Source organism: Argentina silus (genome assembly GCF_951799395.1).
Source record: "Argentina silus genome assembly, chromosome: Y".
In the NCBI taxonomy this organism is placed as follows: domain Eukaryota; kingdom Metazoa; phylum Chordata; class Actinopteri; order Argentiniformes; family Argentinidae; genus Argentina; species Argentina silus.
The window spans coordinates 34,642,677-34,665,413 of NC_139654.1; the positions used below are offsets into that span (position 1 = coordinate 34,642,677).

A 22,737-nucleotide genomic window follows, 5' to 3' on the forward strand; every position below is an offset into this window, starting at 1 on the left:
AGTTTGGAACATCATCCAAAGAAGAAAAACACTGGTGAGCTCAGCAATCGCAAATGGCCTGGTAGGCCAAGGCCGACTTCTACAGTGGATGGCTGACGAATGCTCACCATAATATTTTTTTTTTTTAAAAACACCAAAAAGACTGTCCCACAGATCAGGAACACTCCAGGGAGGTAGGCGTGAATGTGTCAGAGACTACCATCCCCACAAGACTTCACCAGCAGAACTACAGAGGCTACACTGCAAGGTGTATACCACTAGTTAGCAACAGAAACCAGATGGCCAGATTACAGTTTGCTAAACAGTACCTAAAAGAGCCTGCAGAGTTCTGGGCGGGAAAAAAAGTGTTGTGGACAGATGAGACAAATATTAACATGTACCAGAGTGATGGCAAGTGTAAAGTAAAAAATAAATTAAATAAATAAATAAAAGGAACTGCCCAAAATCCCTGGCATACCACTTCATCTGGTGGAGGGGGTGTTATGGCTTTGGCATGTATGGCTGCCACTGGAACTGGCTCACTTGACTTAATTGATGATGTAACTGCCGCTGGTAGTGCACAGAAACATCTTGTCTTTGGATGGTGCTTCATCATACAATAAGAACACGGTACAGTAGATACAGTATCAGGAGTTTTTAAGGGCCAATAAGCGGAAAGTTCTTGCCTGGCCAAGTCAACCTCCAGATTTAAATCCAATTGAGCATGCATTTCATTTGCTGAGGAGGGAACTTCAGGCAAAAAGACATCAAAACAAACAACTGAAGATGGCTGCAGTACAGCATTGGCAGAGCATCACCAGAGAATATACCCAGTGTCTGGTGGGGTCAATGGGTCACAGTCTTCAGGCAGTTATTGCATGCAAAGGACTGTCAACCAAATACTAAATATGAGTGCTTTATTTAGACATTATATGATTGTTTTCAATACTTTTGGAGCCCTGAAATAGGGGGAGTATGTTTAGAAAATGTTGTACTTTCTAAATGGTGAAACCAATCTGAAAGAAAAAAAAAAAACAGTAACAGTAAAAATCCAAACTGTTGGAGTATAGAGCTAAAAGAAGACAAAATGCTTCCTCTTTCCAATACTTATGGAGGGCAATGTATATAATGTAGGTAACTATGGAACAGACTACAGCCCTTTTCACAGAGCTGGGTGGGGTTGATGTGGGCATGGGGGGCTATCATGGGGCCTGTAAGGAGGTGTTAAATTTCAGTGCTCCTATCGCTGGTTATTTCCAGTAAGGGTTAAAACCAGACTGCGGTAATCTAAATCGACAGAGCAAAAAGCTCTCTGGGTAAATCACTAGGGGGTGAGGGGTGAGCCAGACAAAGTGAGACCTGCCACCAGGTGCTGAAACCCTGGAAGCTTGTAGAATAGGGCTCCGGGCAGCTGAGAGGAAATGGAGAAAAACTGGCCTCCGTGATGACCTAGACCCTTATCTCTCTCCTCCTCCTCAACTACACCTCATCTGCATCAGCTGCTAAAACTTCTTACTACCATTCCAAAATTCAATCCTCTGCCTCTGACCCAAGGAAACTGTTCTCCACATTTTCCTCACTCCTCAACCCACCTCCTCCCTGTCTGCGGATGACTTTGTCACCTACTTTGAAAAGAAGGTTGATGACATTAGCAGCTCTTTCCCTCTACCTCTCACCAACACTGCTACCTTTCCTCCCAAACCAGTCCCCAAACCCCTGCACAATCACTCCGCTCTTCCACCTCGGCTGGCCGCCTGGCACCGCCGCCTCTACATGGATGCAGCAGCCGCACTACTCGGTCACAACTTTTCACTGTCCTGGCGCCCCGCTGGTGGAATGAGCTTCCCACTGCTGTCATGACTGCAGAGTCACTACCAATCTTCCACCTTAGATTGAAGACCCATCTCTTCAGGCTACATCTTAACGGTCCCTCCTAAAGACCTCTTCACCCCTACTACCCTGTACAAGTTTCTCTCCTGTTAGCATTGTGACTGCCAATGGCCCCTGGTCTGAGCATTGATTACTTTATCTTATGATAACTGATGGATAGATGATTCACTTACTTAAACAAATGTATTTTGTTGTAAGTCGCTTTGGATAAAGGCGTCTGCTAAATGCCATAAATGTAATGTAAAAAAAAGGTGTGGGGTTTAATGAGAGAATCTTAACTGGGTCACTCCCTATGAATGTAAAAGCCTAATGTGTGGTGTCATATTGCTTTTAAACATCTTTGCAACAAAGGGGCCTTTTTAAATATTCAATCCGTTTCTGCACTGTGGAGTCATGAAAAATCCATTCAGTACTTACCAGATCAAGAGGATAGATTGCAAAATGCAAGAGTTAGGGAAACTGAAATGACATACTAAACTACATAAGAATTAACTGAATATGAAAAATAAGACCCACGAGGGACAATGCAGAGGGGAAAAAGTGAGGTAAAGAATAACTGAGGTGTACAGGGACAAACATTTTTTTTTTTATGGATTGCGGTTGGTGGGAGAGAACAACCAAGGAGGATGGATCGATAATGAACCACCAATAAGAAACAACTTGATCTTCCATGCTGAAATTACCTGACACTGCGCTCATGTTGGGCATCTGAGTAGTTTTGGGGCCCTCCGTGTCCTTAGCAAGGGTCTCCGGTTTGCGAAAAGGGAAGTGGGCAAGAGAAGCCTGAGATGGGGTCTGTTGGAGGTCAGCCTTACCCTTCTGGGGGGAGGTCTTGTCTGAGGACTGGATGAGGTGGTGGTAGGGGGCTAAGCTATGGCTGGGGGCTTCTTCCTGGATTTCTGAAATAACATTTGTGGAAGCCATCTCCTTCTGCCGAAAGGACATGTTGTCATCCATGTCCAGCTCTGGAGCCACCTTCATGTCTCCACCTGGAAAATTGATGGATTCTTGGCCATCCAGGACTGGGGACAGAGAGTCTGTGGATGGACTCTCCATTGGCCTTTCCACACTGGAAATGTAGTGGCTCAAACCTGTCTGCCATTTTGGACAAATCTTGATGAGTAGAACAAAAAGATTGGTTTATCTGGATGGGCTCTTTGCTCTGGGGTGTGGCACAAAAGCATTTATCCTCTTCAGGAGTCTTCTTCTCAGCTGCTTTGGCCTCTGTCATCTCAGCATTCTCCTTGAGCAGTAACATTTTGGAATCAAAAACAAAGGGGTTAGTGGCTGACAGATTAACAGGGACGTTGGGAGACTCACTGATCTTACAGATAGGTTCAGGGCTTTGTTCTGTGCTTCCTTCAGAGGAGTCAGAGTCCACTTTCCCTGGGTTCAGAAGGAAGGACTTTAAGATATCGGGGAGAGACAGTGGAAGAGCAGAGTGCTCTCCCTCTTTAGGGGCGGTAGGGAACTGACCTATGAGGGAGTTGGCAGCCATCTTGCAAGACTCATACGTTTTGGTCTCATCATAATATGACGGAGGGCTATCTTGAGAGTCTATGGCTTGGACCAGGTCTGGGGTAGGACTCTGACATTTTATCTGCCCTGCTGTCAGAGTTGGCATCCCCAAAATGGGAGAACCCAGTGTCAGCCACAGGGGAAAATTCATCGAATGGACTCTTCTTGACCTCGAACATCAAGTCATCGTCTGATTGGCCGAGCATGTCTGGCTCGTACCCAGGGGAGCCACTGGGGAGCGCTGTGTCCTTGGAGAACGTATCCATGGACACCCTGGAGTTGTCTTGAAAAGCAAGGAATGGAGAATCCCTCTGCTCTGTTGGGTTAGAAGAGGCAGGTGCAATGTGACGTGAGATTCGGGGACCATCTGGGGGTTACTGGGTGACTGTGAAGAAGTGGTGGTGAAACCGTCGAAACTACGAAGACCATCTTCAGGGGACACGGAGACACCGCTGTCTTCACAAAGGGACTTGGACCTTTGATCCTTCTCTGAGCTCAATAATCAATCGTTTTCTAACTGAGAGCAGGTAGCAGCTTCTAAACCTCTCACAATATCCTCATCATGCTTACTAAGGCCCGAACTGGAGTTGTTACCCTCTTCACTCCAAGGTGAATCCTTGGAGAGTGTTTTGGGGGGCTCGGTAGGAGGCCACAATGAAGCAGCACCAGCAGACGCTGAACAGGGGGGTTGCTTTGGACTCTCAGACAAAGAGAGTTACTCCAGGGAATCGGGAGAGTGAAGAGGAGAGAGAGGAGATGGGAACAGGGCATTGACCCTTCTGCCCAAGTTCTTGAGTAGAGAGGGGAGGGGGATGCAATACATCAAGACACACTCCATTCCTTCAGTACCTATGACACATGTTGGCAGTATGCTTCACGATACAGGGGCGTTCAAACAGAAAAATAAATATAAAACATCAATCCACTTTCAAAGTTACTCTGAAACGCAAAATGTGCTTTTGAAAACTAATCTACACAAACTATACATGCGTTTCAGAAATCCATAGCGATAAAGTAATAACAGAGAAAAAGACGTGAACCTTGAAATGAAGAGAAGATGCAGGAGGAGGATAAAACAGACAGCCAGCAGAGAAAATAACTTGCCTGTAGGGAATTGCATCAGAAGTTGAGATGGGGCAGGAGGAAGAACAGGTTCATCTGAAAGAGAGACACCAGCATAGCATGAAATGGTCAATACAAGCAGAGAGAAAGGCAGAAAAAAAACAAGGTTAGAATGAGACCAGCAGCAGCACTGCCATAGTGTAAGGCAAGGGAGGGATACAACAGTAGTGTGACACCTTGCTGACTGTTTCTCTGTAGACAAAGGCATCTTGGAGCATAGACTACATAGAGGGACAGCTTTCAGGCATGCAACAAAGAAGTCAGGTCACCATGATGACTGTAGGAAGCAGGTCTGTAACGAAGTCCGTTGTACACAGAGGCAGACGCAGTATCGTAGTGAGGGATTTTGTCCCGTTTATTATCACAACCATTCACTCTAGCGGCTTTTCAGCCCGTCTCACAGTTCTAGCGGCTTTTCAGCCCGTCTCACAGTTCTTGCGGCTTTTCAGCCCGTCTCACAGTTCTTGCGGCTTTTCCCAGTCGTCTGTCCCGGAAGCCACTCCTCTCGTTCCCAGCCCACCTCACCTTCTGAAATGGCAGAAGCACACACATCTTAAACATTTGCCGGCGAGACTTAATTCGCAGCAGGTGTTCAACAAAAGTCTCGCCGACACAACCCCGGCCACGGTCCTGTAGCTCCCTCTACAGGCCGAACGCTGCATGTCCCCCCACATACCCCCACCGCCCGACACAGGCCGGGGAACCGACGGCCGACGACCTACTCCCCCCCCCCTGCCCGGGAGAGGAAGTCTGCCACGACCATCTGTGCACCCGGTCTGTGCACGACGGAAAAGTTGAAGGGCTGCAACGCGAGGTACCACCGGGTGATCCTCGCGTTCACATCCTTCATGCGGTGGAGCCACTGGAGGGGGGCATGGTCGGAGTAGAGGGTGAAGGCGCGACCCAGCAGGTAGTAGCGGAGGGTGCCGACCGCCCACTTGATGGCCAGGCACTCCTTCTCCACGGTGCTGTACCGGCCCTCCCTCTCCGACAGCTTGCGGCTCAGGTACAGCACCGGCCGGTCGGCCCCCTCCACGCGCTGGGTCAGTACTGCTCCCAGCCCTCTATCCGACGCGTCCGTCTGTAGGGAGAAAGGGAGGTTAAAATCAGGCGCATACAGGACCGTTTCTCCACAAAGAGCCCTCTTAAGGGCCTCGAACGACCCCTGGCACTGGCCCGACCATTGGACCGGATCCGGGGCACCCTTCCGGGTGAGGTCCGTCAAGGGACTGGCCAGCTCCGAAAACCCTGGTACGAACTGGCGGTAATATCCCGCCAGCCCCAGGAAGGCCCTCACCTCCTTCTTTGTCTTGGGCCGGGGAGAGGCGGCGATGGCCGCAGTCTTTTCAATCTGCGGCCGCACCTCCCCCCGTCCCAAGTGGTACCCCAGATACCGGATCTCCCTCCGCCCGATCACGCACTTTTTCGGGTTGGCCGTCAGCCCCGCCTGCCTCAGGGACCGCAGAACAGCAGCCACACTCCGCACATGCTGCGGCCAGGTGTCACTGTGAATGACAATGTCATCTAGGTAGGCCGCAGCATAGGCGGCGTGCGGCCGCAGAATACGGTCCATGAGGCGCTGAAAAGTGGCTGGGGCTCCGAACAACCCGAAAGGGAGCACGGTGAACTGGAATAACCCGAGCGGAGTGGAGAATGCCGTTTTCTCCCGGGACACCGGCGAGAGTGGAATCTGCCAGTATCCCTTCGTGCAATCCAATGTCGTGAAGTACCTGGCCGTACCAAGCCGGTCCAAGAGCTCGTCGACCCGGGGCATCGGATAGGCATCGAACTTGGAGACCGCATTAACCCGTCTATAATCCACACAGAACCGTATAGTCCCATCTGGCTTGTTGACAAGCACGATGGGGCTACACCAATCACTGCGGGACTCCTCGACCACACCCAGCTCCAGCATGGCTTCCAACTCCGTGCACACAACGTTTCGTTTGTGCACCGGCAACCTATAGGGACGCGTGCGCACCGTTAAACCCGGCTGCGTTTCTATATGGTGGTCGATGAGCGTAGTCCGACCGGGCAGGGGAGAGAACACGTCAGCGAACTTAAGCTGCAAATCTGCAACGTCCGCGGCCTGGCTAGCAGAGAGATGGTTATCAATATCGACCGGAGTGCTAACTTTCGATTTTGGGACTTCCGGACCGAACTCCTCTCTCTCCGGAATTACCGTAGCCAGAGCAACCGTGACCACGTCGTTCCATTTTTTTAGGAGATTGACGTGATACACCTGCAAGCTATCCCCCCGGTCCGAGCGTACAACCTCATAATCCACGTCCCCCATGCGACGTTTGACCACAAACGGCCCTTGCCACTTCGCGAGTAATTTCGTGCTGGAGGTGGGTAACAGTACGAGCACCTTGTCTCCCGGTGTAAACTCTCGTAGGGTAGACCCCCTGTCATACAGGCGTTTCTGACGCTCCTGGGCTTGCAGCAAATGCTCACGTGAGATAGCCCCTAGGGCGTGGAGCTTTGTGCGCAAGTCGAGGACGTACTGGATCTCACTCTTACTGTCGCTAGACCCTTCCTCCCAATTTTCTTTAAACAGGTCTAGGACACCCCGGGGCTTACGCCCGTAGAGTAATTCAAACGGGGAAAACCCGGTGGAAGCTTGGGGAACTTCCCGCACCGCAAACAACAGGGGATCTAGCCATTTATGCCAATTCCGACTATCCTCGTGGACAAACTTCCGGATCATTGACTTCAAGGTCCGATTGAACCGCTCACAAAGGCCGTCAGTGGCCGGGTGGTAAACACTGGTTCGAATCGCCTTGATGTTCAACAAGCCATACAGTTCCTTGAGGGTGCGTGACATAAAATTAGTGCCCTGATCGGTGAGAATCTCTTTCGGGATTCCCACGCGGGAGATGACTTGAAACAATGCTTGCGCTACACTCTTGGCAGAGATATTGCGCAGAGGTATTGCCTCGGGGTATCGGGTGGCGTAATCTATCAAGACCAACACAAATCGATAACCCTGTGTGCTCCGTTCAAATGGCCCGATAATATCCATCGCAATGCGGTCGAACGGGTTCTCGACCAATGGTAAGGGCCGCAAGGGGGCCCGGGGAATGGCCGGGGGATTTACTAACTGACATTCCCGACAGGAAGCGCACCACCTACGCACCTCTGCCCGAATCCCCGGCCAATAAAATCGAGCCATTATACGGTGCAGTGTTTTGTCATACCCTAGATGGCCCGCCATGGGGTTGAAATGAGCCGCCTGGAAGACCATTTCGCGGCGGCTGCGGGGAACCAGCAACTGGGTTACTTCCTCCTGACTATGTGAGTCACGACTTACTCGATATAACCTGTCGCTGATAATCGCAAAATAGGGGTGGGCGCGCACTGTGTCTGGCCGTATCAAAGTACCATCAATTGCTATCACTTGGTCAAAGGCTGATCTGAGGGTCTCGTCACGAGACTGCTCGAGGGGGAAGTCGCCTAGCAGCGGATAGTTCGGCGAGGAAGTCTCGGGGTGAGGCGCCCCCGCCGGCTCCCCGGCAGTGTCGCGAGGCGCCGCCTCGGCACAGAGCACATTACACGCCACACACCTCCCTAGCTGTCGTGCACGCATCCCGGTAGCCCTCTTTACCGCTTGAGGAAACCCCTCCCAATCCACACCTAGAATCAGGGGATGCGTGAGGCGTGGGCTAACCGCCGCCTGTACTCTATGGTTTTTCCCCTCAAAATGAATTTCGATAGCGACCACCGGATATTCGTGAATGTCCCCATGCACACACCTCACCCGCACCCTCGATGCCTTCAACAATGCCCCCGGCCGAACCAGGCTCTCCTGGATCATGGACTGCATGCAGCCCGAATCCAGGAATGCCTGGTGCGTATCATGTTGTATCCTTACCGGAATACGATACGCCGCTCCTGGTCCGGGGGGAGGGCCCGGTATGTCGCCGATGCGGACGACCCGTCCCACGTCCATCGCCCGACACTCGGCCTGCACGTGGCCCGGCCGTCCGCACCGCCAACACACCCCCCCTGTCGCTCGAGGTGCTCCCTGTGGGGCCGGGGTCGGTTCCGGATGGGTGCGCCCCTGCCATCTCGTCCTCGGGGCGGGCGCCGGCCTCTCTCCTTCTGCTCCCCCGGCTGTGCGTTGGCCCCCCCCCCCTTGCCGCGGGGCCGGGGTTGGTCGTTGTGGCCCCCGCGGTGGGAGGGAGAGATGGTCCTCGGCCTGTCCGACGGCGGTCTGGAGGTCCTGGGGGCGGTGGTACTGGACCTTGGGGGGACCTGGTGCCGCTCCGGTCCCCGGCGCCGGCCCGCCTCGCCGCCGTTAGTTCCTCCAGCGTCGTCTGCTGGGTCTGCTGCAGGGCCGTCTGCTGCTCGAGGACCAGCGCTATCCTCGACATTGCCGCTGCTAACGCCTCCATTCTGCCTTCCCTCTGTGCCCCACGTTGGGCGCCAATGTAACGAAGTCCGTTGTACACAGAGGCAGACGCAGTATCGTAGTGAGGGATTTTGTCCCGTTTATTATCACAACCATTCACTCTAGCGGCTTTTCAGCCCGTCTCACAGTTCTAGCGGCTTTTCAGCCCGTCTCACAGTTCTTGCGGCTTTTCAGCCCGTCTCACAGTTCTTGCGGCTTTTCCCAGTCGTCTGTCCCGGAAGCCACTCCTCTCGTTCCCAGCCCACCTCACCTTCTGAAATGGCAGAAGCACACACATCTTAAACATTTGCCGGCGAGACTTAATTCGCAGCAGGTGTGCAACAAAAGTCTCGCCGACACAACCCCGGCCACGGTCCTGTAGCTCCCTCTACAGGCCGAACGCTGCATGTCCCCCCACAAGGTCATATTTAAAAAAAAACATCCCTTTTATAGGCCTACGAGTATCAGGTTTAAGGACCCAGGCTAAATAGAACTACAGGTATTAAGAATTTGTAGTCATCATTTTGTTGTTATCAAGTTAATCAAAATCAAATACTTGGCCTTGGCAAAGGGCACTTATCCAATCCTTAATCACAATACTGCATTGTTGGGTCTTTGACTTGATGACAAACTGCATAAAATCCTCTACTGACACAGAGGCAGGGCATTGGGTGGGTGTTGAGGTGACAATAACAGCGTGAATGATTATTCAGATTATACCAGTTTTAGACCAGCTACCTCTCCTGTCTAGGTTCCAGCGTTGAAGTAAACATAATATTGAACCAATAGACATACATAACATTTTCAATTCACTTTCTGTATGTTGTGTCAATGACTTAATTTCACAGTAAAGCAGAATCGTAATGAAACAATTGCTCAAGTTTAGCATCATTAACCATGTATGCTAGCTAGCATGACGATGAAACAGTTACACCATGAAATGTGTCATGCCATGTCAAAAGGAGAAAAAAAAAGCTATAGGGACGGGTCTACAGTAATAGGCCTACATTAATTTCAACGGCAGCCATGTTAACATGTCATAAGTCATTACTGGAGACATGAGACTGCTGGTGATGCCTGAGTGGTTAGCCTATATGTGGTGGGGGAACTGAGCATGCATGACATGAGCATGCTACACATTGGCCTAATCGTTCACCTGCTGCTATTTGAAAACCAAAAGAACTCACTGTACATTTGCTGTCAAAACTCACTCGTGGACATTACATGTTTCATTCCACACGGAACACTCAAGGCTCACCCTTTTGATACCAATGTAGTCAAATACATGTTCTAAAGACCATAATCAGAATACTCCTTGCAATAGCTAGGCTACAGCCTAGGCTATCTAGGCCAAATGCAACATTTCAAATGAATGAGACAGATCCTGTCCACTCTGGCATATTCAGTGAGACATCTGAATAACATAACTCAAGGTTAAAAAAGAGCTGTACTTGACTAGACAGGGTCCATGTGCCTAAGGGTGGACACATTGCCTAACTTGGATAATGAGCTGGCAAGTTCCAGCATGGGGAAATCCAAATCGAAAGCAGTGAGACACATTATAAAACTGCAGTTGAAAATTATAGAACGGCTCTGCAATTCTGCTTCAGTAATGGACACTATGCCAAGTGTGCCAGTTCAAATGAAACACCACAAGAGTCTGAAGTCTGATCCAGTGAGGGGAGGCAGGGCACTAGAGTTATGCACTTAACTCTATTTATCTTGCCCTTTCCTAGGATACATTACAGCAAAACAACTATAACAAACACAAGGGCCTTTAAAACATTCATAGACAGAACTCCATCTTCTGAACATCTCTTATAGACACCTAAATGACAGGACACTGAAGGAGCACAGCCATCAAAAGTGGGCCTTCAGCGATTAGGGCCTAAAGCAGCAAGCAGTCTGTCAACCCAAGCCTTCGTAATGGTCTCTCACCAACCCCGCCCTGCCTCTCTCTGTCGTAGCTACCTAGCATGCGTCTTCTCAGCAAGAGAAGCACTACTTCCACAAATCAACATTGAAACAACTAACAGTCCAACAATGATGTTCAATTGAAATCGAATTGGAGATGAATAAAATAAAAACGTCATGAGGCAATGCCATAGTTTGACAAGCCATTGCAAAACTCAAGTTTTGGTGGGCCGCATCATATTCACAGCGCAAGCTAACTCGCGTTATCATTATCGCTTAACCATGTGTATGCCAATAAGTTAAATCATACGAGTAGAAACCCAGGCTGACTCAAATCATTTGCAACAACCCAAAAAATAACTTAAATGACAAATAACAAAAATGTGTAATGTTGGCGCATGAACCAACACTGAGCATCATTGGCTAGCCACCAACCATGGTTAGCCAGCTAACGTAAAGGTAGCAGGAAAGAACAAATGGCATCAGGCAAAACGCAATCATGAATGAAAAGCTACAAATTGACTGAAACATTGTTGTTAATAATGCTTAATATGGATTAGGAAACCATATCATGAGATTTAAATGTTGAATTCCTTCACACACTCACATGGTGCTTGTGCAGGTGCCGCAGTCGGTTCTTTCTCTGGAGCCGCTTTGCCTCAGGGACCGCAGAACAGCAGCCACACTCCGCACATGCTGCGGCCAGGTGTCACTGTGAATGACAATGTCATCTTGGTAGGCCGCAGCATAGGCGGCGTGCGGCCGCAGAATACGGTCCATGAGGCGCTGAAAAGTGGCTGGGGCTCCGAACAACCCGAAAGGGAGCACGGTGAACTGGAATAAACCGAGCGGAGTGGAGAATGCCGTTTTCTCCCGGGACACCGGCGAGAGTGGAATCTGCCAGTATCCCTTCGTGCAATCCAATGTCGTGAAGTACCTGGCCGTACCAAGCCGGTCCAAGAGCTCGTCGACCCGGGGCATCGGATATGCATCGAACTTGGAGACCGCATTAACCCGTCTATAATCCACACAGAACCGTATAGCCCCATCTGGCTTGTTGACAAGCACGATGGGGCTACACCAATCACTGCGGGACTCCTCGACCACACCCAGCTCCAGCATGGCTTCCAACTCCCTGCACACAACGTTTCGTTTGTGCACTGGCAACCTATAGGGACGCGTGCGCACCGTTAAACCCGGCTGCGTTTCTATATGGTGGTCGATGAGCATAGTCCGACCCGGCAGGGGAGAGAACACGTCAGCGAACTAAAGCTGCAAATCTGCAACGTCCGCGGCCTGGCTAGCAGAGAGATGGTTATCAATATCGACCGGAGTGCTAACTTTCGATTTTTGGACTTCCGGACCGAACTCCTCTCTCTCCGGAATTACCGTAGCCAGAGCAACCGTGACCACGTCGTTCCATTTTTTTAGGAGATTGACGTGATACACCTGCAAGCTATCCCCCCGGTCCGAGCGTACAACCTCATAATCCACGTCCCCCATGCGACGTTTGACCACAAACGGCCCTTGCCACTTCGCGAGTAATTTCGTGCTGGAGGTGGGTAACAGTACGAGCACCTTGTCTCCCGGTGTAAACTCTCGTAGGGTAGTCCCCCTGTCATACAGGCGTTTCTGACGCTCCTGGGCTTGCAGCAAATGCTCACGTGAGATAGCCCCTAGGGCGTGGAGCTTTGTGCGCAAGTCAAGGACGTACTGGATCTCACTCTTACTGTCGCTAGACCCTTCCTCCCAATTTTCTTTAAGCAGGTCTAGGACACCCCAGGGCTTACGCCCGTAGAGTAATTCAAACGGGGAAAACCCGGTGGAAGCTTGGGGAACTTCCCGCACCGCAAACAACAGGGGATCTAGCCATTTATGCCAATTCCGACTATCCTCGTGGACAAACTTCCGGATCATTGACTTCAAGGTCCGATTGAACCGCTCACAAAGGCCGTCAGTGGCCGGGTGGTAAACACTGGTTCGAATCGCCTTGATGTTCAACAAGCCATACAGTTCCTTGAGGGTGCGTGACATAAAATGAGTGCCCTGATCGGTGAGAATCTCTTTCGGGATTCCCACGCGGGAGATGACTTGAAACAATGCTTGCGCTACACTCCTGGCAGAGATATTGCGCAGTGGTATTGCCTCGGGGTATCGGGTGGCGTAATCTATCAAGACCAACACAAATCGATAACCCTGTGTACTCCGGTCAAATGGCCCGATAATATCCATCGCAATGCGGTCGAACGGGTTCTCGACCAATGGTAAGGGCCGCAAGGGGGCCCGTGGAATGGCCGGGGAATTTACCAACTGACATTCCCGACAGGAAGCGCACCACCTACGCACCTCTGCCCGAATCCCCGGCCAATAAAATCGAGCCATTATACGGTTCAGTGTTTTGTCATACCCTAAATGGCCCGCCATGGGGTTGAAATGAGCCGCCTGGAAGACCAATTCGCGGCGGCTGCGGGGAACCAACAACTGGGTTACTTCCTCCTGACTATGTGAGTCACGACTTACTCTATATAAACTGTCGCTGATAATCGCGAAATAGGGGTGGGCGCGCACTGTGTCTGGCCGTATCAAAGTACCATCAATTGCTATCACTTGGTCAAAGGCTGATCTTAGGGTCTCGTCACGAGACTGCTCGAGGGGGAAGTCGCCTAGCAGCGGATAGTTCGGCGGGGAAGTCTCGGGGTGAGGCGGCAGTGCCGCGAGGCGCCGCCTCGACACAGAGCACATTACACGCCTCACACCTCCCTAGCTGTCGTGCACGCATCCCGGTAGCCCTCTTTTCCGCTTGAGGAAACCCCTCCCAATCCACACCTAGAATCAGGGGATGCGTGAGGCGTGGGCTAACCGCCGCCTGTACACTATGTTTTTTTCCCTCAAAATGAATTTCGATAGCGACCACCGGATATTCGTGAATGTCCCCATGCACACACCGCACCCTCGATGCCTTCAACAATGCCCCCGGCCGAACCAGGCGCTCCTGGATCATGGACTGCATGCAGCCCGAATCCAAGAATGCCTGGTGCGTATCATGTTGTATCGCCTGACACTCGGCCTGCACGTGGCCCAGCCGTCCGCACCGCCAACACACCCCCCCTGTCGCTCGAGGTGCTACCTGTGGGGCCGGGATCGGCTCTGGATGGGTGCGCCCCTGCCATCTCGACCTTGGGGCGGGCGCCGGCCTCTCCCCTTCTGCTCCCTCGCTCCTCCTGGGCGTCACCCCCCCCCCCCCCTGCCGCGGGGCCGGGGTTGGTCGTTGTGGCCCCCGCGGTGGGAGGGAGAGATGGTCCTCGGCCAGTCCCACGGCGGTCTTGAGGTCCTGGGGGCGGTGGTACGGGCCGGGAGCCCTGCGAGGAACTGCTCCATTATTACCCGGTACCCGACCTCCACCGCCGAGCTGTTCTCGGGGTCCAGCCACCGCCATGCGCTGTCCCCCAGCCGCTGGGCGTAGGCGAAGGGCCGGCACCCCTCCTCCATTGTCATGGCCCGAAACCGGCGCCGGTGTTCCTCCGGTGTCAGGCCCAGGCGGTCCCGAATCGCCCGGGCCAGGGACGTGTAATCCCGTTGGGCGGCCGCCGGCAAACTGTGGGCCGCGAGCTGCGCCTCCCCTGACAGGAGGGGCAGCAGATGGTAGGCCCACTCTCGGTCCGGCCACCCCGAGATCCTTGTCGTCCCCTCGAACACCGCGAGGAACGCCTCTGGGTCGTCCAGGTCGTCCATCTTCTGTAGCTCCGGTCCCCGGCGCCGGCCCGCCGACCCTGGTGCGGTCCTGGAGGAGGGTACGGTCCGCGGCCCTCGCCGCCGTCAGTTCCTCCAGCGTCGCCTGCTGGGTCTGCTGCAGGGCCGTCTGCTGCTCGAGGACGAGCGCTATCCTCGATATTGCTGCTGCTAGCGACTCCATTCCGTCTTTACTTCTGTGTCCCAGGTTGGGCGCCAATGTAGCAAAGTCCTTTTGTACACAGAGGCAGACGCAAGGTCGCGGTAAGGGAATCGCTCCCGTTTACTACAAAACAAATGATCAAAACTGCTTGGGCTTTCCAGCCTCGTCGATAAGTCTCTCTCTCTCTGCTTGGGCTTTCCAGCCTCGTCGATAAGTCTCTCTCTCTCGTGCCGCCGTTCCCAGCTCACCTCGCCTTCTCCAGCTTCGCTACTGAAATGGCAGAAGCACACACATCTTAAACATTCGCCGACGAGACTTCATTTGCAGCAGGTGTGCAACAAAGTCTCGCCGACACAACCCCGGCCACGGTCCTGTAGCTCCCTCTACAGGCCGAACGCTGCATGTCCCCCCACAGACACTTTGCCTTTTTATTTAGGTTGTTGGCTGGGGCATGTGGAAAAACATTAATCTGCAAGAGTTTTCGTTTAGGGTTATCAGGGGCTCTGCACTATGATACATGTATGATTACTGAAATAGAAATGTATTTCAAACTGCCATTTTTATTTTGTGACTTCAATTTCTGACATGTTTTTGTTTTAGTTATGATGAAACTACTTCTGAGTTGTGTGATATGTGTTGAAGCTGAGATAAAGCTTTAAGAAAGGACATTAAGGGCTATATAGCATGCCCCTATATACATTGCTATAGATTGATGAGTCTTATAGCAGTTCTGTCTTGATGGTTCAACATAACTTAGCAGCATATCGTATCCTGCATAAAGCAGTGGCTGTCAATACAACTGACGGAGATAAAATACTATCTTTTTCAATAAATTAATTACCCTATGTTATAGTATGTTCTGTGCTATGGATAGAACAAGCTCTAAAAATAAAGTGTAAGGGTATAAGTCCTGCATGTGCTACATTTGTGTCCCAAAGGTCACATGTCAAAAATGAGAACACGTCACCTGGTGATAGCATGTAGGTCTTTGTGCTCAGTAGTTTCCGTTGAGTTTCTCTGAGAACAATACATGAAAGGAGGCAGGTTTTTTTGACAACTATTTTTGACCACTCAAAGTGGTCCTGTACATTTGCCAGAGCATCACTGGTCTGATATGTACTCTATTCGACTTCAAGTAATGAGACATTTAATTTGTTAGACAAAAAAACATGAAATCTTCCATTATATGTTGTGTATCTACTATCTCGTAGTGATAAAAGTGATCTTAGTGTTTAATCCTTCACATTGGTTTTGTATGAAAGGCCTCCCCTGCAATGTGCTTCGAGTGACACTCCCCTGTTGGCTAACTCTTGAATTACTGCAACCGTAAATGTACTGCAGGTCTGTCTCAGGTTACAGTCTCAACTACTAACAAGTCATGATGGCAGGGTGCGAATTAAGGTGGAGCCAGGGGGACTGAGCTCCTCCGAATGAGACATGAGCTCTGCCAAAAGCACCAAAAGTTGGGGGGGGGGGGTTCTGTAATACTTAATATCTCCATCTACTTTTGTGTGTATTGTATTGTATTGCTGTGCCCGTAGTCTCACTTTGTCAAACTCACACAGTGGCTGTGGGCAGAGACAAGCGACAGTTTAGCCTGTTGGACATGTGTTGGTGGTTGCAGACGCCAATTTTTCATTAGTGACTCCAACATCTCTGAATATCACAGTGACGTTGCTTCATTGTTGCAGTATTGAGTGTGGAGTGGCTGTATGTATGGAGTGGCTGTATGAGGTGAAGTCATCAGCTCTCAGTCAGACAGCTTAGTCATTGCTCCCTCCCTGACAAAGATAGATAACCATCTTGGAGCCTCAGCCTGCCCTGACCGTGGTTACAGCAAACAACAAAATCACAGATAAAGGAAATAACATGACTCAGAAAATGAATACAAAGTGACACTGTTTATTAATTCAGGTCCCAATGACACAGCCAGGGTTTAGAATATCAGACACCAGTTCAGTTCAAAACATATAACTCAACTACATATAGTCATCATGACACTACACAACATGGATTTAAATGGGCACAAGGCATCACTTTGTTTAAGAAAGTATAACATTTGATGGTTACAATGTTTTAACAGTGTTATTAGGGGGAGTGATCATTGGGGGAAATTAGGTTAAACTCGATGGGGGGGATAAAACAGCAACTGAGCATCACTTTCACTGTGTTGTTTTGGTCTGTTTTTGGTTCAGGCTCCCTCGTGGCACAGAGAGGGTGTGGTTTTCGGCTCCTGTTTAATAATAATACCATGCTGTTTTATTATGGATGAGCTGGGTAGGTGGCCCGGCTGTGCCTCACATAACAGGCCTGTTTACACCACTCTGTTTCTGATTTAGTTTTTTAGTTTTTTAATCTAATTTTATCTATGTTTTCTCAGTGTATCTGTGTTCTGTATTGAATGTGTTGCTGTATGTCCATCCTGCCTGCAAACCAAATGTCCCTATGGAATAATAAAGATTGAGTTGACATGACTTGACGAATTTCTCACATTTTATTGAGACGGTGGGATATTGAGAGGGACAAGACGACACAAGGTGATGATGGGCGGTTTCAAACCACTGATCGATACCTATACTTACAGTGCCCTGCGTAAGTGATAGGACAGTGAAGCATGTTTTCTTCTTTTGGCTCAACACTCCAAAATGTTGTATTTTAAATCAAACAAGTACTATGAGGTTAAAGTGGAGATGATCAGCTTTTATTTGATGGTATTTGTGTACATTACAACACCTTTTTATGCATAGTCCCCCTATTTCAGGTTAACCAAAAGTAATGGGTCAGATTTATCAAATGTCCAAATTAAGCACTCATATTTTAGTAATCCTCTGCGACCCATTGAGCCCACCAGACACTGGGTATCTTCTCTGGTGATGCTCTGCCAGGCCTGTATTGCAGCTGTCTTTCTGCCTAAAATCTTATCATCAAGAAATTAAATGCATGTTCAATTGGATTTAAATCTGAAGTTTGACTTGGCCAATTCGTCCTTTCGACTTTTTGGGCCTAAAAAACTCCCTAGTTGCTATGGCAGTATGCTTTGGGTCATTGTCTTACTGTATGAATGAATTTGGAGGCATTTGCTTGCACTTGAGCAGACCCAATGTTTCTGTACACTTCAGAATACATTCTGTTGCTGCTGTCAGCAGTTACAATCATCAATTAAAACAAGTTAGCAAGTTCTAGTGGCAGTTATACATGCCCAAACCTAACACCCCCTGCACCATGTTTCACAGATGAGGTGGCATGCTGTACATCTTGGGCAGATCTTTTTTTCTCCAAACTTTCCTCTTGCAATCACTTTGGTAAATGATAATATCAATCTTATCTGTCCTCAAAACCTTTTTCCAGACCTCTGCAGGCTTTTTAGCAAACTGTAACCTGACCATCCTTTTTGAGGATAACTAGTGGTTTGCACCTTGCAGTGAAGCATCTGTAGTTTGGTTGGTGATGTTTGGTTGATTCTGCGGATGGTAGTCTCTGACACATTCACGCCTACCTCCAGGAGAGTGTTCCTGATCTGTGGGACAGTTGTTGGGGGTTTTCTTAATTATGGTGAGCATTCTTTGGTCATCCACTGTGGAAGTCTTCCTTGGCCTACCAGCCTGTTTGCGATTGCTGAGCTCACCAGTGCTTTTTTTATTTTTAATCATGTTCCAAACTGTTGATTTTGGCAAGCCTAAGGTTTTGGCTATGTTTCTGATAGTTATTTTCAGATTTCAGCTTAATAATGGCTTCCTTGACTTTCATTGACACCTCTTTGGTCCTCATGTTGACAGAACTAATAGCAAACTCCAAAGGCAAATGCAAAGCCTAGAATCAATACTAGACATTGACAGCTCTCTTATGCCTGGACAAATGATGTGACGGAACACACCTGACTGACCAGAAACACCTGTCAAGCCAATTGTCCTATTACGTTTGGGTACCCTAAAATAGGGGGACAATGCATAAAAAATGTAATTTATGAATGGTGAAACCAATATGTACACAAATTATAACGGGGTGGAGTGGTGTGGACCCAAGTGCAGCAATAACGCAGGAGTCAAGGTTTGCAATAATCCAAAATGTAGTTACTTTACGAGGAAACTCAGGTGATACATATGACAGTGAAGGCTCAGGACTGAACACAAAGTGAACAATGAGCCAGGCTTATATGCTGGCATTAAAACAAGGCACAGGTGTAGCCAATTAACTAAATAAGGTGAACAAAGGAAAACAATGAGGAGTCTCTGGCGGCCACTCGTGGCCAGTGGAGGAAGCAGCAGGAGTGAGGAAGATTCCTCACAGTACTCCCCCCTCTAGAAACGGCACCTGGTGTTCACTCGGGGCGCCCAGGGTGACGGCGACGGAACTCCTCGATAAGAGCCGGATCCAGGACGTCCCGGGCCGGAATCCAGGACCGTTCCTCAGGCCCATACCCCTCCCAAACCACCAGATACTGCAGGCTCCGGCGGACCCGGCGGGAGTCTAGCAGACGGTGGACTGTGTAGGCGAGCTGACCCTCGATGATACACAGGGGCGGTGGTGGTCTTGTCGCCGGAACCAGGGGACATGGAAGGTGGGGTTAATCCGCATGTTCCGGGGCAGTTGAAGAAGGTAGGCCACTGGGTTAACCCTCATGAGGACCTTACATTACATTTACATTCATGGCATTCAGCAGATGCCTTTATCCAAAGCAATTTTCAACAAAAACATTTGTTTAAGTAAGTGAATCATCTATCCATCAGTCATCATAAGATACAAAGCTACAGATCATTCAGAATGCAGCAACATGTGTATTGATCAAGACGAACAACACATCTCTCCTGTCTTAAAGTCTCTTCATTGGCTGCCTGTCAGTTTTACAATTGATTTCAAGATCCTTTTACTGGTATTCAAATCACTAAATGGTCTAGCGCCTGAATACCTGTCAGATATGCTTTCAGTTTACAGTCCATCGAGACCTCTCAGGTCCTCTGACACTGGTCTTTTAGTCATACCTGGGGCGAGGACAAAGAAATACGGTGAGGCAGCTTTTAGTGTCTATTGTCCTCGCCTCTGGAATAACCTACCTCATGAGCTTAGGGTGTCACAATCCATAAACACTTTTTCTTTTTATTTACCATTATTTACTCTTAATCCATTATTATTTCTATTCTATGTACAGTTGTGGTCAGAAGTTTACATACACTTGTAAAGAACATGTGATGGCAGTCTTGAGTTTCCAATCATTTCTACAACTACAAATTTCTACAAATTTTTCTGTGATGGATTGATTGGAGCACATACTTTTTTGTCACAAAAAACATTCATGAAGTTTGGTTCTTTTATGAATTTATTATAGGTCTTCTGAAAATGTGACAATCTGCTGGGTCAAAAATATACATACAGCAATGCTAATATTTGGTTAAATGTCCCTTGGCCTTTCACCTCAATTAGACGCTTTTGGTAGCCATCCACAAGCTTTTGGCAAGCTTCCGGTTGAATCTTTGACCACTCCTCTTGACAGAATCGGTGCAGTTCAACTAAATTGGTTGGCTTTCTGACACAGACTTGTTTCTTCAGCACACTCCGCATGTTCTCGATGGGGTTTAAGTCAGGACTTTGTGAAGGACATTCTAAGACCTTAATTCTAGCCTGATTTAGCCATTCCTTTACCACGTTTGGTGTGTGTTTGGGGTCATTGTCCTGTTGGAACACCCAACTACGTCCAAGACCCAACCTTCTGGCTGATAATTGTAGGTTTTCCTGAAGAATTTGGAGGTAATCCTCCTTCTTACTTTCTGTAAAGCACCAGTTCCACTGGCAGCAAAACAGGCCCAGAGCATAATACTACCACCACCATGCTTGACGGTAGGTATGGTGTTTTGGGGTGAAAGGCCTCACCTTCTCTCCTCCAAACATATTTCTGGTCATTGTGGACAAATAACTAAATTTTTGTTTCATCTGACCACAGAACTTTCCTCCAGAAGGCCTTTTCTTTGTCCATGTGATCAGCAGCAAACTTCAGTCAAGCCTTCTGGAGCAACGGCTTCCTTCTTGCACGGCAGCCTCTCAGCCCATGGCGATGTAAAACATGCTTGACTGTGGACACTGACACCTGTGTTCCAGCAGCTTCTAATTCATGGCAGACCTGCTTTTTGGTGGTTCTTGGTTGACTCTTGACCATCCTGACCAATTTTCTCTCAGCAGCAGGTGATAGCTTGTGTTTTCTTCCTGATCGTGGCAGTGACACAACTGTGCCATGCATTTTATACTTACAAACAATTGTTTGCACAGTTGATCTTGGGACCTGTAGCTGCTTTGAAATGACTTTGAAATGACTTTCCTGACTTGTTCAAGTCAATGATGCGCTTTTTCAGATCCGTGCTGAGCTCCTTTGACTTTCCCATTGTAGCGTTTTTGGCTGAGTGTAATGAGTGTATCAAACGAGCCCTATTTAAATGGGCTGAAATAAGTCACCAGCTGTAGTCAATCATTTGATTGACATCACCTACATCACCAACATTTATAATTCAAGGTGCTGTATGTATATTTTTGACCCAGCAGATTGTCACATTTTCAGAAACCCATAATAAATTCATAAAAGAACCAAACATCATGAATGTTTTTTGTGAAAAGGAGTATGTGCTCCAATCAATCCATCACAGAAAAATAAGAGTTGTAGAAATGATTGGAAACTCAAGACATACATGTTCTTTACAAGTGTATGTAAACTTCTGACCACAACTGTATATATGTGTATGTATGCTTGTATGTTCTGTACTTATGTATTTTCAATTTTACTGTTAAGCACCTTGTATTGCAATTTTGTATGAAAGGCACTATATAAATAAAGCTTGATTGATTGATTGATAAGATAAAGTAATCAATGCTCAGACCAGGGGCCATAGGCAGTCACAATGCTAGAAGAAGGATTTTCTTTTTAACAGGAGAGAAACTTGTACAGGGGGATAGTGGGGGTGAAGAGGTCATTAGGAGAGACCGTTAAGATGTAGCCTAAAGAGATGGGTCTTCAATCTACGGCGGAAGATTAGTAGTGACTCTGCAGTCATGACAGCAGTGGGAAGCTCATTCCACCAGCGGGGCACCAGGACAGTGAAAAGTCGTGACCGAGTAGTGCGGCTGCTGCATCCACGTAGAGGCGGCGGTGCCAGGCGGCCAGCCGAGGTGGAAGAGCGGAGTGATCGGGCAGGGGTTTGGAGGCTGACCATTGCTGACAACCTTGAAGGGACTGATGAAGCGGGGGGAGAGCTTGCGGGACTCCACCCGCAGGGGAAGATCCTGGGTGGACAGCCAGACTCTCTGTCCCGGATGGAGAGATGGCGGGCCTGCGCAACCTGTTGGCCTGGATCTGCTGACGCCTTCAGCAGGGCCGACAGAGCTCTCCTCCAGCACCTGCAGCAACGAGCAGTGAGCCGCTGCGCGGCTGGCACCTAGTTCCACTTTGGGCTCCTGCTCCGGGAACAGTGGGGGCTGGTAACCGAGGAGACACTGGAAGGGAGACATGCCCGTGGAGGAACAGGTTAGGGTGTTGTGCACACAGGTCCTGGTTGACCCTCTCCGTCTGGCCGTTAGATTGAGGAGGGACTGACCGTTGCCCCAATGAGGGTATAGAAGGCCCTCCAGAACCGGGCGGTGAACTGCGGACCCCGGTCGGAGACAATGTCCAGCGGGTGACCAAACACTCTGAAAACATGACACACAACAACAAAATAAAGTTACAATAGAATAATAGAATAAAAATAAAAGACATCTGAAACATTATATACAGTAAGAACAGTCCGGTATGATTTAACATCCCCCAGCCTGACTCTGATCACCTACAGATGAACTCCAAGGTCCTTGTGCTTCCTGGATGTCCAGTTAGACGAGATGAGTACCCCCACTGCAAGATTTGGGAGCAAACTATGGTGGGGACAAAAAGACCACCATCCGGGTCCTCCTCCCTCTATTGTGCCCTGGCAATGACTGTCTCAATCCCCCAGTGAACCAGTGCCACAATCGGGGAGCTCAAGAGAATGGGGTCATGGGATTCGTCCAGTTCCGG

The 22,737-nt window shown here is 49.3% G+C and overlaps 1 pseudogene across 1 annotated transcript in view; it reads right to left on the minus strand.

Annotated features, from left to right (window-relative positions):
- The window catches only part of LOC310824085, a 91,710-nt pseudogene extending 69,514 nt beyond the window's left edge, over positions 1–22,196 (minus strand). Inside the window, exons 1-3 of the transcript in view lie at positions 21,899–22,196; positions 3,046–3,876; positions 2,553–2,858 (exon numbers count right to left, since the gene is read on the minus strand). The product of the transcript in view is annotated as an uncharacterized misc_RNA (transcript). The remainder of the gene's footprint in view (positions 1–2,552; positions 2,859–3,045; positions 3,877–21,898) is intronic.
- Positions 22,197–22,737: the final 541 nt, after the last annotated feature.